Source organism: Talpa occidentalis, unplaced genomic scaffold, assembly GCF_014898055.3.
Source record: "Talpa occidentalis isolate TD23 unplaced genomic scaffold, MPIMG_talOcc4v2.1 talOcc4.5, whole genome shotgun sequence".
Lineage (NCBI taxonomy): Eukaryota > Metazoa > Chordata > Mammalia > Eulipotyphla > Talpidae > Talpa > Talpa occidentalis.
The window spans coordinates 59,742,249-59,764,987 of NW_023604861.1; the positions used below are offsets into that span (position 1 = coordinate 59,742,249).

Genomic DNA, 22,739 nt, shown 5'->3' on the forward strand with positions numbered 1-22,739 from the left:
CTTATCTTCAGTTCTCAGTGATGGGCATATCAGAGTACTTCATGGGGTGAAGGGAGTAGCCTCAGTTGGTCCTGGCTGTAGGGTATAAAGAGGAAGGGAGAAACTTTTTTTTTTTTAGTCACAGCAATAGCAATGTTTATTAGGAAAACATGTTGTTTTTTTTTTTTTTTAAACATAGAATTACTTTTATTGAGGTAGCACTGGTTTAAAACAGTGCATATAATTTAGGGGAGAAGGTTCACATTCCCATTGATGTATGTTGCCCCATCACGCCCACCACCTAACACATTTTACCTAGACCATTGCCCCTGCTTTGTTGCTACCCCTACCCTCCCTCCCTCTCAAAAACATAGAATTTCTTTAAGCTTGTGAAAAGACCAATAGAAATCTGCAAGTCTTTTTCATTTACTTCTTTTACAACGGATTAATTCATTAATCCTTTCTTTAATAACTAGCCTTCCACCTCATCACATTGGCACCTCTTTTAATTATAAACCTTGAACGTATTTCCTCTTTTTATTTTTTTCTTGAATCTTTTTTTAATTTAAATTTTATTTTTATATTCCCCATAAAATTACAATCCCCTTATTTTGACCCCAATCCCTCCTTTCCCCGCCCCCCTCACTCATAGCAGGAATCTAGAAAACTTAAATAAGGGACCAGGAAAAAGAATAACTATAAGAAAGAAAATATCAAAATCAACAAACAACTATGAACCAGAGACACTCTAAGGGAGAAGCTTCTTTGAACAAGATTAAGGCCAGTCAAATGCAAATAAGGACCTGAGTCAGGCTTGCTTGCAATTTTTTCCTCCAGGAAGAGAGTATGATGGTTGCAGATAGTTCTGTGATAACAGTCTTCATGTGTCTCTCTTAAGTCATTCTACTTCAATTTAACAAGTTGCTCTGCACATCCTTTTTGAGATTCCATGGCCCTCTCTCCTTGTTGGATCCTCTGCTTTTACATCTCAGGGGTTCCCCTCTGTTGGTTCATTCTGTCGATTTTATGACACACATCTCTAGTAGTTTCTTAGATTCATGAGAAGTTTTTAGACCTTGAGACTCTGAAAGTGGCTTTATTTTACTCTAATAACGAATTACTAGTTTGGCTGTGTTTGGAATTCTAGAATAGAAATAATTTTCTCTCAGAACATTGAAGGTATTGCTTCATTGTGTTCTGACTTCCACAATTGTTGGGAATCTAAAACCAGACTTGCTCTTGATCCAGTGATTATAACTTTTTTCTCTCTGGAAGTGATAAAATCTTTGTTCCAGGAATTCTGAAATGTCATAATCATGTGTTCCGGTAAGAGTCTATTTTCATCCATTATGTTGGAAACTTAGTGGATCCTTCCTTTCCTCAGCCACTCACTTCTGAAAGTAAATTACTTTCAATTCTGGAACATCATCTTGAACTCTGCTTTCCATTTTTTTATGGTCTCTCTTTCTGGAACTCCTGTTATTTGATTGCTGAACTTTGACTTACTCTTTATTTATTAAAAAAAAAAGATTTATTTATTTATGCATACAAGAACTAGAGTACAGGCCAGCGGTGAGGGAAGGTGAAAGGATTCGCCAGAGCCACAGCGGGGAGCAGAACAGGCAGATGGACCAAAAACACTGCAGAGGGGAGCAGCGGGCAAGACAGGAAAGGTCTTCCGTGCCATGTGGGTAGCTCCCTGGCTGGCTGGGAATCCACCGGCGCTGCAGAGGCTGCGGACAGCTTCACAGCACTGCGCTCAACACTGTGCCACCAGGGAGGCCTGACTTACTCTTTAATGTAATAAATATTTCCTTTCCTTTCTTACAAATTTGCCTTTTTGCTCTTTTTGAAGGACATTATCTTTCAACCCTTCCATTACTCTTTTCATTTCGTTTATTATATTTTTAATTTCTAAAGACTTTTTTCCCCTGAACTTTAAAAAATAGCATGTTTTTTTTTTAAAGACTTATTTATCTGTACAAGAGCTGGGGTACAGGTCAGAATTGTGAGAGGGTGAAAGGATTCACCAGAGACAGAGCAGGGAGCAGAACAGGTAGATGGACTGAAAGCAATGCTGAGTGGAACAGCTGGCGAGATAGGAGAGGTCTGCCGCACCACATGGCTATCTCCCTGGCCGGCTAGGAATCGAACTGGGGCTGCAGAGGGTGTTTACAGCTTCACAGCGTTTCACTCAGCCCGCTGTGCCACCAGGAAGGCCCTAGCATGTTTATTTTATAAGATTTCTCTGAGGTTCCATAGAACCAAGGGAATGATAACAGGGGACCCTGAATCATAAGATATATGATTCAAACATGAACTAGTGGATCATGTTTCTGTTGTTGAGTTAGTGAATTCTGTCTCCTACAAGGTAGCATGTAGTCTGTTTCCCAGTGTGGAGCCTGCCAGCTGGTTCTACCTGGATCTTATTTGCCACCTGGGAGCAGAATGCTATCTTGTCAAGTATGCAGTGATTACACTGGGGAACACAGGAGAGCACAGAACATTCACCAGCATAGATGATATGATAGACTGCTGAACAAGTCTCAATATTTAAAAAGAACTGAAATCACAGAGTTTAAGCTCTGTGTGACCACTGTGAATGAAAGTAGCAATAAATAATGGGAAGATATCTGGAAAACTCCCCAAATTGTATTAATTAACATACTTCTACATAACCCATAGGTCAAAGAAATAATTGCAAAGAAAATTAAAAGATGTTGAGTGACAGTGAAAATACAACACAAAAATTAGTGGTTTACAGCAAACGCCACTAATATAAGCATATACTTACATGCTTATATTAGAAAAGATGAAAGCTGTAAAATCAATGAGCTAATGCTAGTCATAAAACAAGAGAGAAAAGAAAAGAAAATTAAAAAGCTAGTGAAAGGAATAAAATAATCAAAATTAAATGGAAATAAACAGAAAAAAGAGAAACTCAACAAAGTCAAAAGTTTGTTCTTTGAAAAGATCAATCTTACCTGTCATATTTATTGCCTTTTAAAAACTGGGGGATGTCATTCTTGTTTACTTAATGCAGGGAGAGGGCTGGGAAATGTCCCCTTGGCAGGTGGTAACACATAAAGCTGGCATACTGTTAAAACTCTAGGAAATAGTAAACCCTATATAAATTCTGATTCATCTTCATATGAATATTTTTATACATATTAAATAGTCCTTTATATACCTGTTGCATGATTTAGAATTTTGCTTTCTAACCTGGTTCATTGATTCACTTCTGAGTGCATTGAAATAAATTCTGAGTTCACTCAGCAATTGCTGAGTTCATTTTCTTGTTTGTAAAGTGCCGAAGAAATACTCTTGTGAATGTGCTGTTTTAAAAATCAACCACCCCTTGCAGACTCAGAAATGTTGCGGTATTTTAGTATTGGATAAAGAAATGTATCCTGAAATTAAGTTATTTAATCCTATTGAAATTAAAAATTACTTAATCCTACTCATATACCATAGGTGTATATGAATTTTTTTATCAGGCAATATCAAATCTGGGTAGGTTAGTAAATTAAATAGAAACAAAATAAATGGGAGTGAAACATTTCATAGACACTAACTTTTGGTCTATGCCACAAGGTGGCAGGCTTACCCTGCTTTGCTTCTTAAAGACTAAAAACAAGAAACTGACTTCATTAGACACTTGTATTTAACTACATTTTACCACATATTTTAGGAAGTTGGCTTTTAGAAAGTTATTAGCTTTTCAAGATTGTATTTCTTGTAAATATGTTCTTTACATTGTATGAGAAGTAGTGATTTGCCCCTCAATAGGACACTACCTCTAGATTACATTTTCTTCATCACTAAAATGACAGGTTTCAATAACTTTGAGTTCTAAAATCATCACACCTCTCTGATAACTGCCTCCACGGTGGCGCAGCGGTTGAGCGCTAGGTTGCAAAGCTGCCCGCAGCCTCTGCAGCGCCGGTTCGATCCCCGGCCACTGGGTGAGGGTCCCACATGGCGCGCAGACCTCTCCTGCCGCCCGCTGCTCCCCTCAGCAGTGTACTTCGGTCCTTCTGCCTGCTCTGCTCCCCGCTCTGGCTCTGGTGAATCCTCTCACCCTCCGCGCTTCTGACTGTACCCAGCGCTTGTATAAATAAATAAATAAATCTTTAAAAAATAAATAAATAAAATGAAACCTAAATAGTCTTCTTCAGTAACATGACTTTCAGTCCCATTGCTGTTAACTTGGTAAAGAGTATGGTTTCTGGAGTTAGACTGCCTAGGTCTGAGTTTGAATTCCGTCATTTTTTTAACTGTGAGATACTAGGCAAGGGACTTATCCTATCAAATTTTCAGTTTTGTCATCTGTAAAGTGGTGTAAGTTCTAGCACATGTTTTATGGGGTTGTGAGGAATAAATAGGGAGAAAGTGTATGTGTGGCAGAGCCTGGCAAACTGTTCACCAAGCCGTTTCTTTTTCTTCTGGGGCAAACAGCCAGACATTTCACACCTTCAGTTGTCACTATCTAACTGAATTCTGGCTGTAGAATGTGAGAGGAAGAGATGCCAGCGACTTCTAAGCTGAGGCACAGAAATGTCGCGTTGTGATCCTTCTTGCTCTTTCCCACCTGTGTGAAAGCATTACCACTGGATGCACTTATTAAAGAGGGCAAAACTACAAAATACAAGGAAACAGGGTCCCCAAATCATAGCTGGGAGGAAAGCTTTATGTCTTTTAGAAACACTTGTTTGGGCCTTCACAAATATAAGAAGTAAATTTCTCTTTTGGTAAGTCACTGAGCTTCTGGGGTTTATCTGTTATAGCAACTAGCATTGACTAATATAGTATGTCAAATACAGAGCACAACACCTGACACAATACCTGCTTAACAGATATCAAATGTTATTAATATCATGACTCTTAGTAATACAGACCAAGTGCCTAAAACCCTGAATCAAAACATAAGCCGTCCTATGAGATGCTTTGTGCAGTATGCTAGATCTGGTCTTTTTTCCCAAGCTAGAGAAAGTCTAGGAAATAAAGTTGTGTGTGATAGTAAAAATCTGAGCAATTCACATATTTAACTTGTAGAAAGTCAGTATTTTCTACTTATAATTTGCTGCATTATAAAAAGCTTTAACAGAATATAAACAGAAAATCAAGTACAGATAATTTCTTCCTTGTGATGACTTCAATTTATGTTAAGAATCATTCAATTATTTCTCTCACTATTTCACACAATGCTTACTTACCCTGCTTTCTTTCTTTCTTTCTTTTTTTAAAGATTTATTTATTTATGCATACAACAGCTGGTGTACAGATCAGGGATGTGGGGGTGAGAGGATTCACCAGAAACAGAGTGGGGAGCAGAACAGGCAGATCTACTGAAATACACTGCTGAGGGGAGCAGCGGGCAAGACAGGAGAGGTCTGCCGCACCAAGTGGGCTGCTCCCTGGCTGGCTGCAGATCCTACTCGTGCTGCAGAGGCTCTGGATTGCTTCATAGTGCGGTACTTAACCCCTTGCGCCACCAGGACGGCCCACTTACCCTGCTTTCTTACCCTTTTGATATTCTAGGGCTTTTGCTCCTGTCTCATCCCAGTTTTCTTAAATGAGAGTCTACTTCTCACAGCCCAGATACGATTTCATGTACTCAAGACAGAGCCTTCCAGGACATCCTATTGGAATAGGATGCCGTTTGCCCTCAACTGTAACACTTGGACAGTGTTAGGATTTTATCTTCAACTGTCTTCTCTTCTAGAGTTTATTTTCAGGTGGGTTTATATAACTTGCACCTCCTAATCAGCCTGTAAGCTACCTGTTGGCAGGGACTGTACTTCTTTATTTTGTATTGCTCACAGAAAATAGCAGGGTTTTGAGCAAATAGTTATTGATAATTGACTGATAAAAGCCCTAACTATCAGAGATTTCCACTAACATTTTAACATCTATTTTTATAGAGTTTTATAAGAATGAAGAACAACAGCTTTCATAACGTTGTCTTCATAGACGAATAATAATTTATAGTTGGGGGAAATAGTGATAGAGGTCACTGGTTTTATGGTGGCTGGTTGAGATACAGGAAACTTATAAAGAGTAAATTAGTGTCTCCAATTCCTTATTGAAACAAGGGAAATTTTATACACTACCAGTTAATTTTTCTTTTTTTGGTCCTTTATCCTAACTATTGACCCTTTTCCTGTCTTTTTGCATATTTGCTTATATTTTTCTTAAAAATATTAAAATTTACAGGTGAAAAATTTTAAATTTATATTCAACATCATAAGGACCTCAGAATGTTTTAACTCTTTTTTTTCTAAAAGATTTATTTATTTATTTTTGCATAGAAGAACTGGGATATAGGCCAGAGGTGCAAGGGGTGAGAGGATTCACCAGAATCCTCTGCAATACAGGCAGATTGACTGCTGAGGGGAACAGTGGGCAAGACAGGAGAGGTCTGCTGCGCCATATGGGTAGCTCCCTGTCCGGGGATTGAACTCTTGCTGCAATGGCTGCGGATTGCTTCATAGTGCTGAGACTTAACCCCTTGCACCACCAAGGAGGCCACTATTTTTGTTTATTTTTTAAAATTGTATTGTTTTTTATTGAGGTAATATTGGTTTACAACACAGTATATGATTTAGGGGTATTGGTTTACATCTCTTTATTATTTATTTATTTAATACGTGCTTTATTTATTTGTTTTTTAAATTTATTTATTTATTTGTACAAGCACTGGGTACAGTTAGAGGCGCGGGAGGGTGAGAGAATTCACCAGAGCCAGAGCGGGGAGCAGAGCAGGCAGAAGGACCAAAGTACACTGCTGAGGGGAGCAGCGGGCGGCAGGAGAGGTCTGCGCGCCATGCGGGACCCTCCTCTGGTGGCCGGGGAGCAGCCAGGGATCGAACCTGCGCTGCAGAGGCTGCGGGCAGCTTTGCAACCCAGCGCTCAACCACTGTGCCACCGGGGAGGCCCTGGTTTACATCTCTTTAGATGTATGTTCCCACACTATGTCCACCATCAAAGCACCCAGTATCCAGCACTATGATCCACTGGATCCCCTTCCCTCTTTATTACCCATTCCCTCTCGCCCTCTCAGGTTTCAGTTCTACAGTCAGATTGTGAAGATTTGCTTATTTTAATTTTATATGTTCCTTTGCTTTTTCTTTATATTTCATAGATGAGTGAAATGATCTGGTATTTGTTTTTCTCCTTCTTATTTCACTAGTATAATCCCCTCCAGTTCCATTCATGCATCATAAATGGCTGGATTTCATTTTTTTTAAATAGCTGGTATGTATTCCACTGTGTATATATATCATTTTTTCTTAATCCACTCATCTGTTGTTGGGCACTTAGGCTGTTTCCATAACGTGGCACTGTAAATAGCGCTGCCGTGAACACAGGAGTGCATACGCCTAGTGTTTTTACATTATTTAGGTAGATACCTAGGAGTGGATTTGTTAGACTGTATGGTAGATCTATTTCTAACATTTTGAGAAACCTCCATACTGTTTTCCATAACACATAACTTTTTTTTTTTAATTTTTTTTTTTATAGAGGCATGTTTTATTATTTGTTTGTTTTTGTTTATACAAGCACTGGGTGGTACAGTCAGAAGCGCGGGAGGGTGAGAGAATTCACCAGAGGCAGAGCGGGGAGCAGAGCAGGCAGAAGGACCAAAGTACACTGCTGAGGGGAGCAGCGGGCGGCAGGAGAGGTCTGCGCGCCATGTGGGACCCTCCTCTGGTGGCTGGGGAGCAGCCGGGGATTGAACCGGCGCTGCAGAGGCCACGGGCAGCTTCGCAACCCAGCGCTCAACCGCTGTGCCACCGGGGAGGCCCAACACATAACTTTTTAATGACCTAGATGACCAACTCTTGAATTCAGGATCATGGAATTTTGGGGCTTCTGTTCTATATTGGAAGTGGGCAAGTTAGGGAGAGATTACCATCCTGGTCCCTGCTCCACAACTCAATCCCCTTCTTTTCCAGTCTGGGCTTCAGTTCACACTGCAAGGGATTTTCACATGTTTGTAGACATTCCAGTTCCTAGCCCTACAACAGTCACTTTCTGGTCATCATATGTCTGGGGAGGATGAGTATCAGGAAAAGGCCCATGCAGATTTTATAATTCCAGGGTCTCAGCTCCCAGAACATGGCTTGGAGGGAAGAGGCAAACTTTTGAGGGCATGTTTCCTAACACTGCAATAACTTCCATAATGGTTTCCTCCCATCCAGTTTGTTCTCCCCACTAACAGAGATATTTTTTTTAAATACAAACCACAGTATTGTAGTTTCTTGTTCAAAAACCCTTTAAAGACCTCCCATTGCATTTGAAATAAAATCCTTTAAAAAGATAATAAAGTGGGCCTCCCTGGTGGTGCAAGGGTTAAGATGCAACCTATGAAGCTAGCCATAGCCACTGGCCAGGGAGCTACTCACATGGCGCAGCAGACCTCTCTTGACTTGCCTGCTGCTCCCCTCAGCAGTGTATTTCAGTCAATCCACCTGTTCTGTTTCCCACTCTGTCTATGGTGAATCCTCTCATGCCCCGCAACTCTGGCCTGAACACCAGTTCTTGTATGCATAAATAAATAGATCTTTAAAAAAAAAAAGATAATAAAGCTATGGGTGACTGTTAACATGCTAAGGTCTTTGGCCAAGAGCCTTCATCCAAGATGTTTCTCTCTCTGAAACATAACCTCATATCTGTTCATCACACGACTTACTTCTATTGTCTAGTTCTTGGCTTGGCTTAAATGTCACTTCCTCTCCAAGTATAGCTTTCCCATCATTTGCTATTACAGGATCTTGTTAATTTCCTTCAGAGTACAAGTCAAAAATTTATTTATTTGTTTGTTGTCTTCTCCAAACTGTAATCAGCAATAGAGACCGTAACTGAAGAGTTGAATGTGAGATGGATACTAGCCAGTAGGAATTTATTTTTCGGGAGAACTCTAATTAATACCTGCTGAAGAAAAGAAAATAGATTGGGTATCAATCAGTTGGTGGACACTGGATATCCAGAAGGGGGTCTGACTTAAAGCAAAGCAGCTCTTTTCAGCAAAAGTAATTCCTAAGAGGGCTGACAGCTGTGGCTAAGCAGAACAGCTTCCAGAATGTTCAGACCATATACCACACAGATCCATGTTTTTCCCATGAGTTCTGGAAGTAGCACTTTCAGGATGCAGGTGGGTCTCTTTTTCTGGAGGAAACTATGTATGAAAAGAAGTTTAGTAACATGAACTATAAGCTCCCTGCTGCAGCAGCTGGTCTTCAAACTATAACCTATATTCATTCTTTCCCTCCTGTTGTTCATTCTAGATTCTTCTGTCAATTAGCACCTCTGAAGATTTAGGTAACTTCCTTAGTGGAGTGACTGAGATGCTCAAAACTGATTCATTCCAATTTCTGTATACTATGGCCCTCTCAGGTGATACCTGCTGCCTATGTCTATTTGCCATCAAAATTGCATGACACAGTTCTGCAAGATGCCCCAGTTGATATCTAGGTGCCGAACACACACTTTCCTAACTCTATTGTGTAACAGTAGCTCTAGTACCTCTCGATGATCAGAGTCAATTACCCATGCCAGGATCTTTTTCTTGCCTCCTAATCCTTGGCATGAGAGACTTAAATTTCTTGGGTAGTACTGTAGCTTAAAGTTCAGTGAAGATTCCGTGTTTCCTGCTAAACATATGCCCCCTTTGGGAACCAAGACCTCAAAACCTGTGGTTACAGTTGTGAGGATGAAAAATACAAATTCCTCAAGTGGGCCACTGGGACTGAATCCCATTTCCAGATATTCTCCTATAGGGGAAACATCACCATTTAATGGTGTTTGGTTGAGAGCATTCTGCATCTCAGAGGTAACACTTGACCTCCTCAGGGTATCATCTGGTGCTTCAGCCAAGCTTCCAACAGGCCGTAGGACATGTGAATGTCCAATGGATTCCATGGTCATGTGCCCAACTGCTACATCTCTTTACTATAAAGTGAGTTCCTTTCTCTAAATGAAGGTAGAACCAGCACCACTGCTGATGAGCAAAATAAATATTCAAGTCAGTTCACATGGACAGCGAAGGAATTCCATATTTAAGAGGCTCTTTCAACTGGCAAAGGATAAGGAAGCAATTCTAACTAGGGTGTATTGGATTTTTTTTTTATCTTTTTTTTTATACATAAAGGAAATCTTCTGTGGAGCAAAGGGTCTCACGCCTAATGGGAGCAGAGTAGCTTTATTTCTTTATGTCCCCTGTTCAGCATGGCCTCTCTTTGGTGCAGGTGAAGATATAACTCAACATGGTTTAAAAGAGCATGGTTTACTTTAGCCAACGCTAAGAAACTTGTTGGTTTATTTACTGTATTTGCATTGTGATGTAGGGGTGCAGAGGAAATTCCTCTCCCTCTCTGGGTTATTCCTCAGCTGGTCAAATAATCAAATTAACATTAGGCAGTGTAAAGCAACCAACCCATTCTGAGCAGGTTTATGAACGGTTCTAGCAGCCACATGCTCTTCGCCGTGGTTTGTAGTCGCTCCAACACTCCTCCGTACACTCCACTCCTCCACCCTTAACACCGCACTACCACCACACCGCACTCTGCTGCACCACCCTTATAGTATCAGTCTTTTAGCGCAGGTGTACCCACTTCAGGTGCCCGCCATCAGGCATGCACCCAGGATCACAGGGCTCTCTCATCTATCCTGATGGTGGAAGGGCAGAAAAGCCTGATACCTTTTACCTTACCCTACAGGCAGTTAAGTAGGAGAAAAGAACGAATTTTATTTCATACACGTGGAGACTCTGCATAGATGTAGAGTCTAAAGCCAGTGAGGCAAAATGAGGATAGGGACTGTTGGATAAGTTAAAAAAAAAAAAGTCGTCTCAGGTGGTTTCTCACCATGAACTTCTAGCACAGATGGCCTAGGAGACAACATGTAGCCTTGAGATGCAGTCCACTTGTGGGGAAAGCAGTAAATAATATGTAACCTTGATGTGTGGTTTGTAGGCACAAAAATATACTTAGGTAACCTAGGCATAAATTTGACCCTGTGCCGGCTTTGTCTATCAATCACATAATAGCTAATAGGGCTCCTGGCTCGGGTGGGGAGGGGCGACTACTATGCATTACGGAGGCTGCGGCAGAAGCCCAGGGGCACCGATGCCGCTGCCTGTGCCACTGCCTGTTGCTGCTGCTGCTGTTGCTGCCAGAGCCAAGGACCTGAGGGGTGGGGGCACTGGGGATGGGGGCGTCCAGCCTTCCAGGATCCACTGCTGCTGCCGCCCATGTACCATGCCTGCCGCCAGCCCCGGTCACAGATGCTGCAAATATTGCTGCTGTATGTATCCTGTCTCCTGCTGCTTCAATAAAGACTTGCTGGCCCTGGGCTTCCCCGGTGGCGCAGCGGTTGAGCGCTGGGTTGCGAAGCTGCCCGCGGCCTCTGCCGCGCCGGTTCGATCCCCGGCTGCTCCCCGGTCACCAGAGGAGGGTCCCACATGGCGCGCAGACCTCTCCTGCCGCCCGCTGCTCCCCTCAGCAGTGTACTTCGGTCCTTCTGCCTGCTCCCTGCTCTGGCTCTGGTGAATTCTCTCACCCTCCCGCGCTTCTGACTGTACCCAGTGCTTGTATAAACAAACAAACAAATAAATAAAACATGCCTCTATTAAAAAAAAACATTTAAAAAAAAGTATTTTAAAAAAAAAAAGACTTGCTGGCCCTGCCGGAGCCTCCTGACTTTTCTCTCATGTGCTGGCATCACTGTAGCGGCAGGAAGGCACAGAGCAGGATCTCTGTGATCTGAGCAGACGGGTAAAGGAGAGTCCTGGAGCCCTGTAGGGTAAGGAAAAATGTCAGGCTTTTCTGCCCTCCCGCCATCAGGATAGATGATGGATCCTTGCGGTTCTGAATGCATGCCTGATGGCGGGCACCTGGAGTACGGTGTGGGCATAGGTAGATGGGATTCACCTGGGCTGAGACTGGGTTTTTAAGGGCGGCGTCACGGGGCTCCCAGGAGAAGCCGAAAGAGAAGCCGAGAAACAGCAGAACGAACGCCAGAGAGCCCAGATAGAGTGAGGATTTGCTGGGGGCTGGGAGGACTGCCAGCCTCCTGGCCCCCCAGCACCCCTGCCTGCCACATGCCTGGTGAACCCCAATAAAAGACCTGCAAAAGCCACTGAGGACTCTGACTCCTCCTTTACCCAGTCTGCTGGATCAGAAAACCTGCTCAGTGTCCATTCCTGCCCTTAACAAGCCCTCGGTGGCTTTTCAGGCTTTTATTGAGTTTACCAGGTACACGACAGGCAAGGGTGGGGGGAGGGATGGGGGTGCTGCGGGAATGGTGGGGGCAGGACGCTGGCAGGCCTCCCAGCCCCCAGGAAGTCTTCACTCTTTCTGATGTTCTCTCGTGGTGTCTCCGCTGTCTCTGCTGGTTCTGCTACAGGGCAGGGAGAGGGGCAGCCCAAACCCCACAAACCTGCCTGTTCTAAATGGATTCTGCCATCCGCGCATCAACACAAAACATATGAGACTTTAATGGGAAGGAACTTTAATACAATTAGGAAACAATACAGGAAAGGCAAAGAATCTAGTTTCTAAATGAAGCATCCAAAGTTACCCGTCCCCTCGTGGGTAAAATTCCATCCAAATGGGATTGGCCCAGAGCAAGGCCCCAAAGCCTGCTACATGTCCAAAGCATCTTCCAGTGGGGACCCACAGAAAAGGGTCATGTAAAGTGTCAGGAACAACACAGTGCAGGTTTTCTGATCCCATGCAGCCTGGGTAAAGGAGGAGTCAGAGTCCTCAGTGGCTTTTGCAGGTCTTTTATTGGGATTTACCCAGCACACAGCAGGCAGGGGTGCTGGGGGGCCGGGAGGCTGACAGGCCTCCCAGCCCCCAGCAAGTCTTCACTCTATCTGGGCTCTCTGGTGATCTCTGCTTCTGCTTCTCTCTCAGCTTCTGTTCGTTCTCGGCTTCTACTGGCGTCCTCATGATGCAGGCCTTAAAAGCCCAGTCTTAGCTCAGGTGAATCTCAACCACCTATGCCCACACCCTATTCCAGGTGCCCGCCATCAGGCATGCATTCGGGACAAGGATCCATCATCTATCCTGATGGTGGGAGGGCAGAAAAGTCTGACATTTTTCCTTACCCTACAGGTCAGAAACAACCAGACAAGCCCGGAAGGAAAAGAGCAAAATCAAAATCAAGATAAAAGCTGCCATTGTCACCTCCCCACGGGTCTCACCCACATCTGTGTCACCCTGTCCACGACCAAAAGGCAAGCGCAGTTTCTTCACGTGTCTCTAGGCTCCATGTGCCTCCTCCAGGTCTCCTTCTGGCTCCATCATGCTTCCTCCTCAGTATCCTCTGCAGCTTCTTCTCTGTGTAACAGGGTGGTCCCCAGGAAAGGTGGAGGTTCCAGGTTCCCTGCCCCACCCAAGGGAAGGTGGGGCTGAGCAGGAAGAGAAGAGGATGCAGAGGAGACTGAGGAAGGAAGGAAGCAGGATGGAGCCAGAAGGAGACCTGGAGGAGGCGCATGGAGCCTAGAGACACATGAAGAAACTGCGCTTGTCTTTTGGTTGTGGACTGGCTGACACAGATGTGGGTGAGACTCGTGGGGAGGTGACAGTGGCAGCTTTTATCTTGATGTTGATTTTGCTCTTTTCCTTCCGGGCTTGTCTGGTTGTTTCTGACCCTTTTCTGTGGGTCCCCACTGGAAGATGCTTTAGACTTGTGGCAGGCTTTGGGGCCTTGCTCTGGGCCGATCCCATATGGATGGAGTTTTACCCACGAGGGGACGGGTAACTTTGGATGCTTCATTTAGAAACTAGACTCTTTGCCTTTCCTGTATTGTTTCCTAGTTGTATTAAAGTTCCTTCCCATTAAAGTCTCATATGTTTTGTGTTGATGTGGCGAATGGCAGAACCCATTTAGAATAGGCAGGTTTGCGGGGTTTGGGCTGCCCCTCTCCCTGTCCTATAACATCTGCTCAGCTCCACCCTCCCTGGGGTGGGGCTGGGAACCTGGAACCTCCCCCTTTCCTGGGAACCACCCTGTTACAGTTCTGCTCTCTCTTGGGTGCTCCTTCTCCCTTCTGGTTTTGTTGCCTTGCTTCTCCTTCTCCCTTCTTTCTCTTCTTCTACTGGCATCCCCATGAAGCCGCCCTTATAAGCCAGTCTCATCCCAGGTGAGCCCACCTACGTATGCCCACACCCCAGTCCAGGTGCCCCCCATCAGGCATGCATTCAGGACTGCAGATCCATCGTCAATCCTAATGGTGGGAGGACAGCAAAGCCTGATAATCACTTGTCCTACAATCACGAACCCAGGCAAGATTCAAGCTAAGGTCAGAGAGGGGCCTAGGGCTTCAAGAAGGGAGCAGAGGCTCTCATAGGATGAGGAAAGAGTGATCTATATGACAAAGACCAGATGTCTGTAAAAAGATACACTTCTCCAATATGAAAGTTATTTCTGGTAAAAATTCCAATTCAGGGTAATACTATTAGGGGGAAAAGGATGTCCTAAAGCTAATTCCATACAGGCTTTGTGGACTCCACCCCCACTCCAGACCAAAGCCATCAGGACATTGGGAAAGACAAATCCCATCACCACCAAAGGGAAGGTTCCTGGAACCTGAGGGTGGGGTTAAGCAGCCAGGTTTGGTATAAAACCAGACACGTGGGCTTTGGGGGGTTCCCTTTTTGGCTCTCTGCTCGGCTAGCTCTCGGAGTGCCTTTGCGTTTCCAGGTCGGCAGATCGGGTAGGACGCATTAAAGACTTTATTTCCCTATTTTCTCCCTGAGTTGTACATTTCATTTCCCTTTCCCTTGTAAATAAACCTTTTATTAACCTTTTGTGTGTGCCTGTAGTGGAGTATTAATAAGCCCTTTTAAGCGCGCGGGTGAGGACCCACAGCCAGGCAACCTGTTTTTATATCAGGGCTGTTCCGTAACAATACCCCCAATTTTTATTCTTCTAGATAAAGAAGTGGTAAAAGTTTTTCAATTGCTCTTAGCTTGTTAGGGGAAATGAAGTTAAAAATTGGGCTTTTTGCTTTTGTACAGCAAAAGAGACTTTAACCAAAACAAAGAGACACCCCACTGATTTGGAAATGGGCCGTCAAGAAATGGGCAGAAGAACTTAAAAGACACTTCTCCAAAGAGGAAATGCAAATGAGCAACAGGCAGCAACAGCAGCAGGCAGCAGCACAGGCAGTGGCAGTGGTGCTCCTGGGCTCCTGAGGCAGCCTCCATAATGGGAGTGCAAACTGGTCCAACCACTTTGTTTTTTTAAAGATTTATTTATGCATACAAGAATTGGGGTACAGGCCAGAGGTGTGTGGGGGGGTGTGTGTGAGAGGACTCACCAGAGACAGAGTGGGGAACAGAACAGGCGGATTGACTGAAACACACTGCTGAGGGGAGCAGCAGGTGAGTCAGGAAAGGTCTGCTGTGCCCTGTGGGTTGCTCCCTGGCTGGCCGGGGATCGAACTCGTGCCAGTGGCTGCAGATATCTTCATAGGTTGCGTCCCAATCCCTTGCGCCACCAGGGAGGCCTGGTCCAACCACTTTGAAAAGCTGTCTGGAAGTTCCTCAGCCTACTAAAAATGGAGCTACCATATGACTGAGCAGTTCCACACCTAGGGATCTACCCAAAGGACACAAAAACATTGATTCAAAAGAATACGTATACCCCTATGTTTATTGCAGCACTATTTACAATAGGTAAAACCTGGAAACAACCCAAATGTCTGAAAATAGATGACTGGATCAAGAAGATGTGGCATATATATATATATATATATATATATATATATATATATATATACAATGGAATATTACTCAGCAATCAAAAAAGATAAACTCATGCCATTCACAGCAATGTGGATGGAGCTAGAAGGAATTATGCTCAGTGAAATAAGTCAGAAGGAAAAAGAAAAATACTGGATGGTTTTGCCTATAGGAGGAATACAGGGGAACCAAATAAGACATCAGTGTAAAAAAAAACAGTAACAATACAAAACACAACAAAACAAAACCAGACAATTATAAACCAGAGACATCCTGCACCAGAGGAGGAGGAGAGGGGACTGTGGTGATTGTGCACAGGTGCATTGGTGAAGGAAATTCTATGGGGACTACACCTGGGTTGGGGGGGGGGAGCAAATATTGTTTAAAAATGAACAATGATGTAAAAAGTAAATAATTTTTTAAAATTGAGCTTTTTTCGTCCTTCCTGCCAGGGTGCGAGACATGGGCGGGCACATTTAATTATGACGCCAGGACCCAGGGAGCATGGGAGTGTGCATGTGTGAACGCTCACTCTTGTGCCTAGTGATGGCTAAAAGGATGGCATCACTCTGAGACCGACTATGGCAGGAGGACCACTCTGAGGTAAGACTGCAAGATGACAGGAGACTGACAGAGAAAGAGAACAAAGATTTGCAGGGGTTTGGGGGCTCGGTTTCCTGCCTGCCTCCCAGCCTCCCTGCCCGCCCTGCCTGTCTTCTTGCATGCCAGCCTCCCTACCAGCGTGCCTGGTTCCTCAGAAAGCATTAAAAGTCTGTAAAATCTATCAAGTGCTCCCGTACTCTCTTTATCCACAAAACCAGGGATTAATTTTACCTGTTCAGCTAACTGAAATCAAAGTGTAATCTTCCTCTAATTAGATTCTACATTATATTGCATTTGCAAAATTCTAAAACCAAATGTCACCCTCATTTCTCAAAAACAAATATACTTCTGGGGCCTCCCCGGTGGCGCAGTGGTTGAGCACTGGGTTGCGAAGCTGCCCGCAGCCTCTGCAGTGCCGGTTCGATCCCCCGCTGCTCCCCGGCCACAGGAGGAGGGTCCCACATGGCGCGCAGACCTCTCCTGCCGCCCGCTGCTCCCCTCAGCAGTGTACTTCGGTCCTTCTGCCTGCTCTGCTCCCCGCTCTGGCTCTGGTGAATTCTCTCACCCTCCTGCGCTTCTGACTGTGCCCAGTGCTTGTATAAATAAATAAATATTTAAAAAACCAAACCAAAACAAAACAAAACCAAATATACTTCTTTTTATTTTTTTTAAGATTTTATTTTTATTTATTTATTTATTTATTTATTTAATTTTATTTATACAAGCACTAGGCACAGTCAGAAGCGCGGGAGGGTGAGAGAATTCACCAGAGCCAGAGCGGGGAGCAGAGCAGGCAGAAGGACTGAAGTACACCACTAAGGGGAGCAGCGGGCGGCAGGAGGGGTCTGCGTGCCATGTGGGACCCTCCTCCATTGGCCGGGGAGCAGCCGGGGATCGAACCGGCGCTGCAGAGGCTGCGGGCAGCTTCGCAACCCAGCGCTGAACTGCTGTGCCACCAGGGAGGCCCAACAAATATACTTCTTTGAGATTGTTGGAACAGACTTCACAACTATGTATTACATAAACAGGTAAACTATCTTATATTGTGACCTAAATGTGATGGGTTCAGTCATTACAAGAGTAGGTGGTTGTCTGGTTTATTTCTCTCAGTCTTGACCAATTCCAAGGAGAAGCAGGGGCCAGAATACAAAGGTGGAGATAATCTGGGCACACCCAGCTGTTTTTAAATCTTTGAGGAAATAACTGAAATTCCTTTTAATTTTGCTTGCCCAATATCAAGAAATTTCTAGCAGCCTACGAAAAACAAGCCTAAGGAAACGTCACAAGATTTTCTTGGCAAAGAAAACTGTGTAAGAGGTGCACTCAATGTGGAGTTAGATGCTCCAGCTGAAGGAAGTGGGGCCAGATTGATTGACTACATGATCCTAAATTGGCATTCAGAGAGGAGCACAGTGAGGGGAAAGGGAGCAGTGCAGGATGTTCTAATTTTCCATTTATTGAGAAATTAACTTTTGAAATAAAATTCTGAAGCCCCCAAGAGTGATTAGAATCATTCTGTTATGTCCCATACCATCTTAAACTTTACACTAATGGTATTTCTCTAGGTTTTTGGCAAGTACTTTTTATTAGCATAGTCCTAATATAAAGAAGAGTAGTTCTCCCAGAACCCAGTTTCCTGGAAGCAGAACCCAGTTTCTTTTTTAAGGTGGTACTTATAAATCGAAATATTTTGCCCTATAGGAAAAGCCTACTGTGCTCTAAAATAATCTTGTTTGGAACAAGTAATTTTGCTCTTTCTTGCTAATAATTACAGAGACCTTTTGGGGGGAACAAAAGAGCAAAAACGTACCTGGCACTACTCCACTGATCAATATTATGTGAAAAGTTTATGATATGCCCACTGAAAAGTTATGTAATCCAAAAAATAATGCAAATACTAATAAATCTTTCAAATATGTCAACATCAATCTAACTAGATTTCCTTTATCACATAGATAAATGAAGTTACCAACTCCAGCCATACAGGTTTACTTACTTTTTCCTAAATAAATAACAGTTTTATGTTCTGCTACCTTTGAATATACTAGTCCTTTTCCTGGGAGGTTTTTCCTTTCTTTCTTCATGTAACTACATGTCCAAATTCACCTTCTCAGGAAGTTTCTTCCTGACTATGTCCCTCTAGATTCACTTAGCACCTTGCATCACCACACCTTTCACCCTGTACTGGAATAATGTAGCAGACTACACATCCCTTGATCAGCAACTAGGTTATATTCACCCTTTTATCTTCCAAGATGCTCCAAATATGCCATCTGGCACTGGATAAGCAGAGGACACTCAGGAAACTCTTGATGACTCAAACCCTACACCCCCATTTTTTTCTCAAACAAACAAGAACTTCTCAATAGAGGTTCTTCTGATCAGGTTGTAGCCCTGAAAAAACTGACTGGTTTCTCTGAACAAAGTAAGAGTCATTCAGCAAAGTCACTGAACTGCTGTGATCTCAGTCAAGCCACTTTATTCAGTGGATACTGAGGCTCTACCACATGGACCCTCATTGACTATTGAGGGTACTCTAGTAAGCTGGGAAGCTCTGTTTCAAAGAGTTTGTTATCTCGGGAGGAAGTTAGTAATAGGCAATTTACTTCTTACAGTACATTTCTGGGCAATATAAGTTTATGTATCAGAATATAGTATCCTGGGAAATCAGGGGTGTTCAGTGAGTGAAGGCCAGTTGTTGGAGCTACTGGATCAAGGAGGAGGATGCAGGGAAGGAACACAAGAGTGGGTGGTATTTGACCTGAATTTTGAAAGATGAGTAGGAAACTGGTGTGTACCTTGGAGTACTGTTAAAGATAATTGGAGCTGACAGTATTTGAAGTCATAAACACAGCTTGTATTCAGGAACTATTGCAACATGGGAGAAGAGACTTCAATATTGAACTGGGCTTAATTACCCTATTGTAATAGTTTCTGAATAAATCTGTTTTACTACTTTACTTTTGGGTGCTAGTTTTCTTTATGGTAGGAGAGGGTAATGATTAAGCTTTCAGACAGAAACAAAAGAATGACCAAATGTGAAAGGGAGTAAAGCAACTCTCTTTTTCCTACAGAAAGCAATCCAAAAAAAGTTGAGTAGTCAAAGAGAACAGGAATGCTCTGTAGCTCAAGAGTAAAGCATTATTGAGAAAAACTGGCTTTTTATAGTAGATTAGTTGAGCTCTTGGGTGAAACTTAGAAAATAAAAAAATGTTCTATTATTCATGGGAGCTCAAACAGGAAAAATAAGTTTGAACAAACTTGCTTGAAGTTATGCCATGAAGTTTGGACTTTATCCTGTGGAACCAACAGGGACTTTTTAGAGATGTACAGTATTTTATAAATATGATTGTTGTCTCAATAGATGGAGTGGCATGAAGCATCCCCTCTTTCCAGCCTGTTTAGTCATTTATGAAAAGGATTGGGTCATTTGCTTCCTTAGGTCTCTTCCAATCTTGATAACCTGCTTCTGAGGCCCTGCTGCCTTCTTTCTATTACAAGGCAGGGAGAGGGGCACCCCAGAGCCCCTAAACTGCCTGCTCTAAATAGGTTCTGCCATCCACTGCATCAAGGCAAAACATATAGACCTTTAATGGAAAGCAACTTTAATTAGTGTGTAATACAGAAAAGACAATATAGATTCCAAATCAAGCACTGTAAGTTACCCATCCCCTCGTTGGTAAAAGTCCACCCAAACAGGATTGACCCAAAGCAAGGCCTGAAAGCCTGCCATAACTCTAAAGCATGTTCTGGCGGGGACCCATAAAAAAGGTCAGACAAGTCTGGGAGCAAAAGAACAAACTCAAAATGAAGATAAAAGCTGCCACTGTTAACCTCTCCACCAATCTCCCACCCACATCTGTTCCTGTTACAGAGCAATCCCGATATGAAATGGGTTGCCTGACTGTGGGCCCTCACCCTTATGCTTAAAGGGAAGCTTATTAATGCTAAACTGCAGGCACACATAAAAGGTTAATAAAAGGTTTATTTACATGGGAAGGGGAAATGAGGAAATGAATAACTCAGGAAGAGGAAAAAGGGAGATAAATTCATAAACGAGTCCTACCTATACTGCTGACCTTGAAACCCAATCACCAGCAAAAAGCCAAGCACCGTGGAGCCAAGAGAGCAACCCTGCTCACATTGCTAATTATATACCCAAACAAAAAACATGCTGCTTAACTCTGCCCTCAAGTCCTTGCAACCCTCCCTTTGGGGATCATGGGATTTATAGTTCCCAGTGTCTAGATGGTGTGGGGGTGGAGTCCGCAAAGCCTATATGGTGTTTGCTCAGGACCTCCTTTCCCTTTAACATTCCAACCAGTCCAGGACCAAGAAGTGAGCGCAGTTTCTTCACGTGTCTCTGCTCCACATGCCTCATCCAGGCCTCCTTCTTGCTCTCCACCCTCCTTCCCTACTTCTCCAGCTTCTCCTCCCAGCCCAGCTCCACCCTCCTTTGGGTGGGGTGGGTAACCGGAAACCTCCCCTTTTACTGGGGACCACCCTGTTAAAATTTCCTTTATCTGGGCCCTGTGCTTCACTCCTCCAGGCACACCTAGGTGCTCTTCTACCACTAGGAAATTGGAGTGGGGAGCAGGTTTCTGGAGTAAAACGAGTTTCTACTGAGGCCTTTTGTCCTAGGCAGCAACACTTGGGTAATGCCCAGAAAATGCAGGGCAGGCAATGCGCAGGGAGGTGAATTTTCACTCGCTTTGCGTCCTAAAGCCTTGGAGAGATTGGTTGCGCACCCCACCCCACCCCCCACGGCCAAGCCAGTCAGGAAGGACTGCACCTCGCGCATCCCAGTTCCAGAGAGACAAAAACAAACAAAAAAAGTCCCCCCAAACCCCATCCATTTCAAAGCACCTCTCCGCCGAGTGCGAGGCCTGGACTCGAACGGCCAATCAGCCTTTCCAGAAGACCCGGCGCACCGGCCCGGGCCGAAGGCGCCCAGGTCCCAGGGGTCGGCCCAGCGACGTCACCCGCAGCGCGCGCCGGGCGGTCACGTGAGGCGGCCCGGCCACGTGACCAGGGTCCGGCTCCCGGGCCCCGCCTCCCGCTCTTCCCCTTGGGCGGCCTCAGGTGCCGCCACTCGCGGCCGCTTCTCCGGTGGGAGCTTCCGAGATCCCGCGGCGCTCGCGGCGGCTGGGCCCGGTCGGACGGTGCGCGGAGGGGCCGCTTCCCAGGTAGCGGGTGGGGCGCGGGCCGAGCTCGCGGAGGCGCTTCCGCCCCTGCCCTTCTCCCCGCGCCCGCAGCCCGCGCGCCCCGTAACTCCTGCTCGCTGCCTGCCCCCCTCCCCTCCGTGCGGGCTGCGGGCCCCGGCTCCGGGCCTCGGGCGCTGCGTTCGGGCGGGCGGGGGCCGCTGCCCGGGCGCGGTCAGCAGCTCGTCCCGCTTTTATTCCCGGGAGCTCGTCCCGCTTTTCTTCCCGGGAGCCGGTGGGCAGACGCTAGGCAAAGTTTCCCTGCGCCCTCTCTTTCGAGCTGCGCTGACGCGGTTCCGCTGGGAGCTGAAGGCTGTGGTCGCTGCGGGCGGGTGGGGCAGGGCGGAGACCTCCCCGGACTCCCCGTCCTCGCTCGGCGCCCTCCGGGATCTCGGCATCTCCCCCGGGAGTGGGGGCGCGAACCCTGTGCTTCGCGGTGTCCCTGTTCCCCACGACTCGGACTCCGCACAAGGGTGTTCACGTAGTAGGACCTTTACCCGTGGTGCAGTGAGCTGAGTGAGATGACGTTTCTCTGGTCCTGCTTCGGAAAAACGAGCCGCTTTATTTTATTTAAGATGTCCGTGAAGGCAAGCTCTGTTCTCTCGGAAGTGGCTTCTCCTTTATGTTTATTTGCACGTGAGACACCCGAAGGCATTTGCTGCAGAACTCTTTGCAGGTGGGGGGTACAATTTTATTAGAGCAATAGTATAACCTTAAAAAAAAGGAAAACACACCGAAATCGCCTTGTCTTTGACTTTTTAGAAAAGGATTATAGCCCTTGGAGGTAAAAGCGGTTTCTGAAACTGGTGTGTATAGTGGGCTAGTAACAAAACATAAAGGTACAGAATACTGAAAGGAATGGGGAAATGATTTAACTTTGATAGCAGTTTATAATGTACTCTAAACTTTAGAAAAGTAGCCATTTGAAGTGAGCACTGGAGGAATTTCATCTTTTTGAATTGCTTTCAGGGTTGAGTATGTAATTGTGTATACTAATTATACTAATGTGGAATGGATATCTTTTTGAAGTTTCTTTTTCTTGAAGAGGAAGGACATTAATCTTCAGAGTGATTGCTTCCTGAGTGATTTTATATGTGTGATCCAAATTACCAAGTTTTGGCAACTTCCGTAAACAAACAGCCATAAAAGCCAAAGCTGTCAAGTTTGTAGCTTTAAGCAATTGTTAAAAAATTTTGAATTA

The 22,739-nt window shown here is 44.6% G+C and overlaps 1 protein-coding gene and 1 long non-coding RNA gene across 8 annotated transcripts in view; both read left to right on the plus strand.

Annotated features, from left to right (window-relative positions):
- Positions 1-1,201: 1,201 nt before the first annotated feature.
- LOC119258893 (uncharacterized) lies at positions 1,202-16,504 on the plus strand. Its single transcript, XR_005128353.2, has 3 exons — positions 1,202-1,305; positions 5,521-5,717; positions 16,187-16,504. It is a non-coding gene; the product is annotated as an uncharacterized LOC119258893 (long non-coding RNA).
- A 4,916-nt stretch (positions 16,505-21,420) lies between these two features.
- RCBTB1 (RCC1 and BTB domain containing protein 1) overlaps positions 21,421-22,739 on the plus strand; it is a 71,648-nt gene continuing 70,329 nt past the window's right edge. For 5 of the 7 annotated variants that reach the window (XM_054701288.1, XM_054701287.1, XM_037527290.2 and 2 more), the window contains exon 1: positions 21,421-21,523. The gene's annotated coding sequence lies outside the window, so the exon portion shown is untranslated. Of the gene's footprint in view, positions 21,524-21,936; positions 22,215-22,739 lie in introns of those variants that run through there. The other 2 variants (XM_037527294.2, XM_037527293.2) reach the window with 2 other exon arrangements.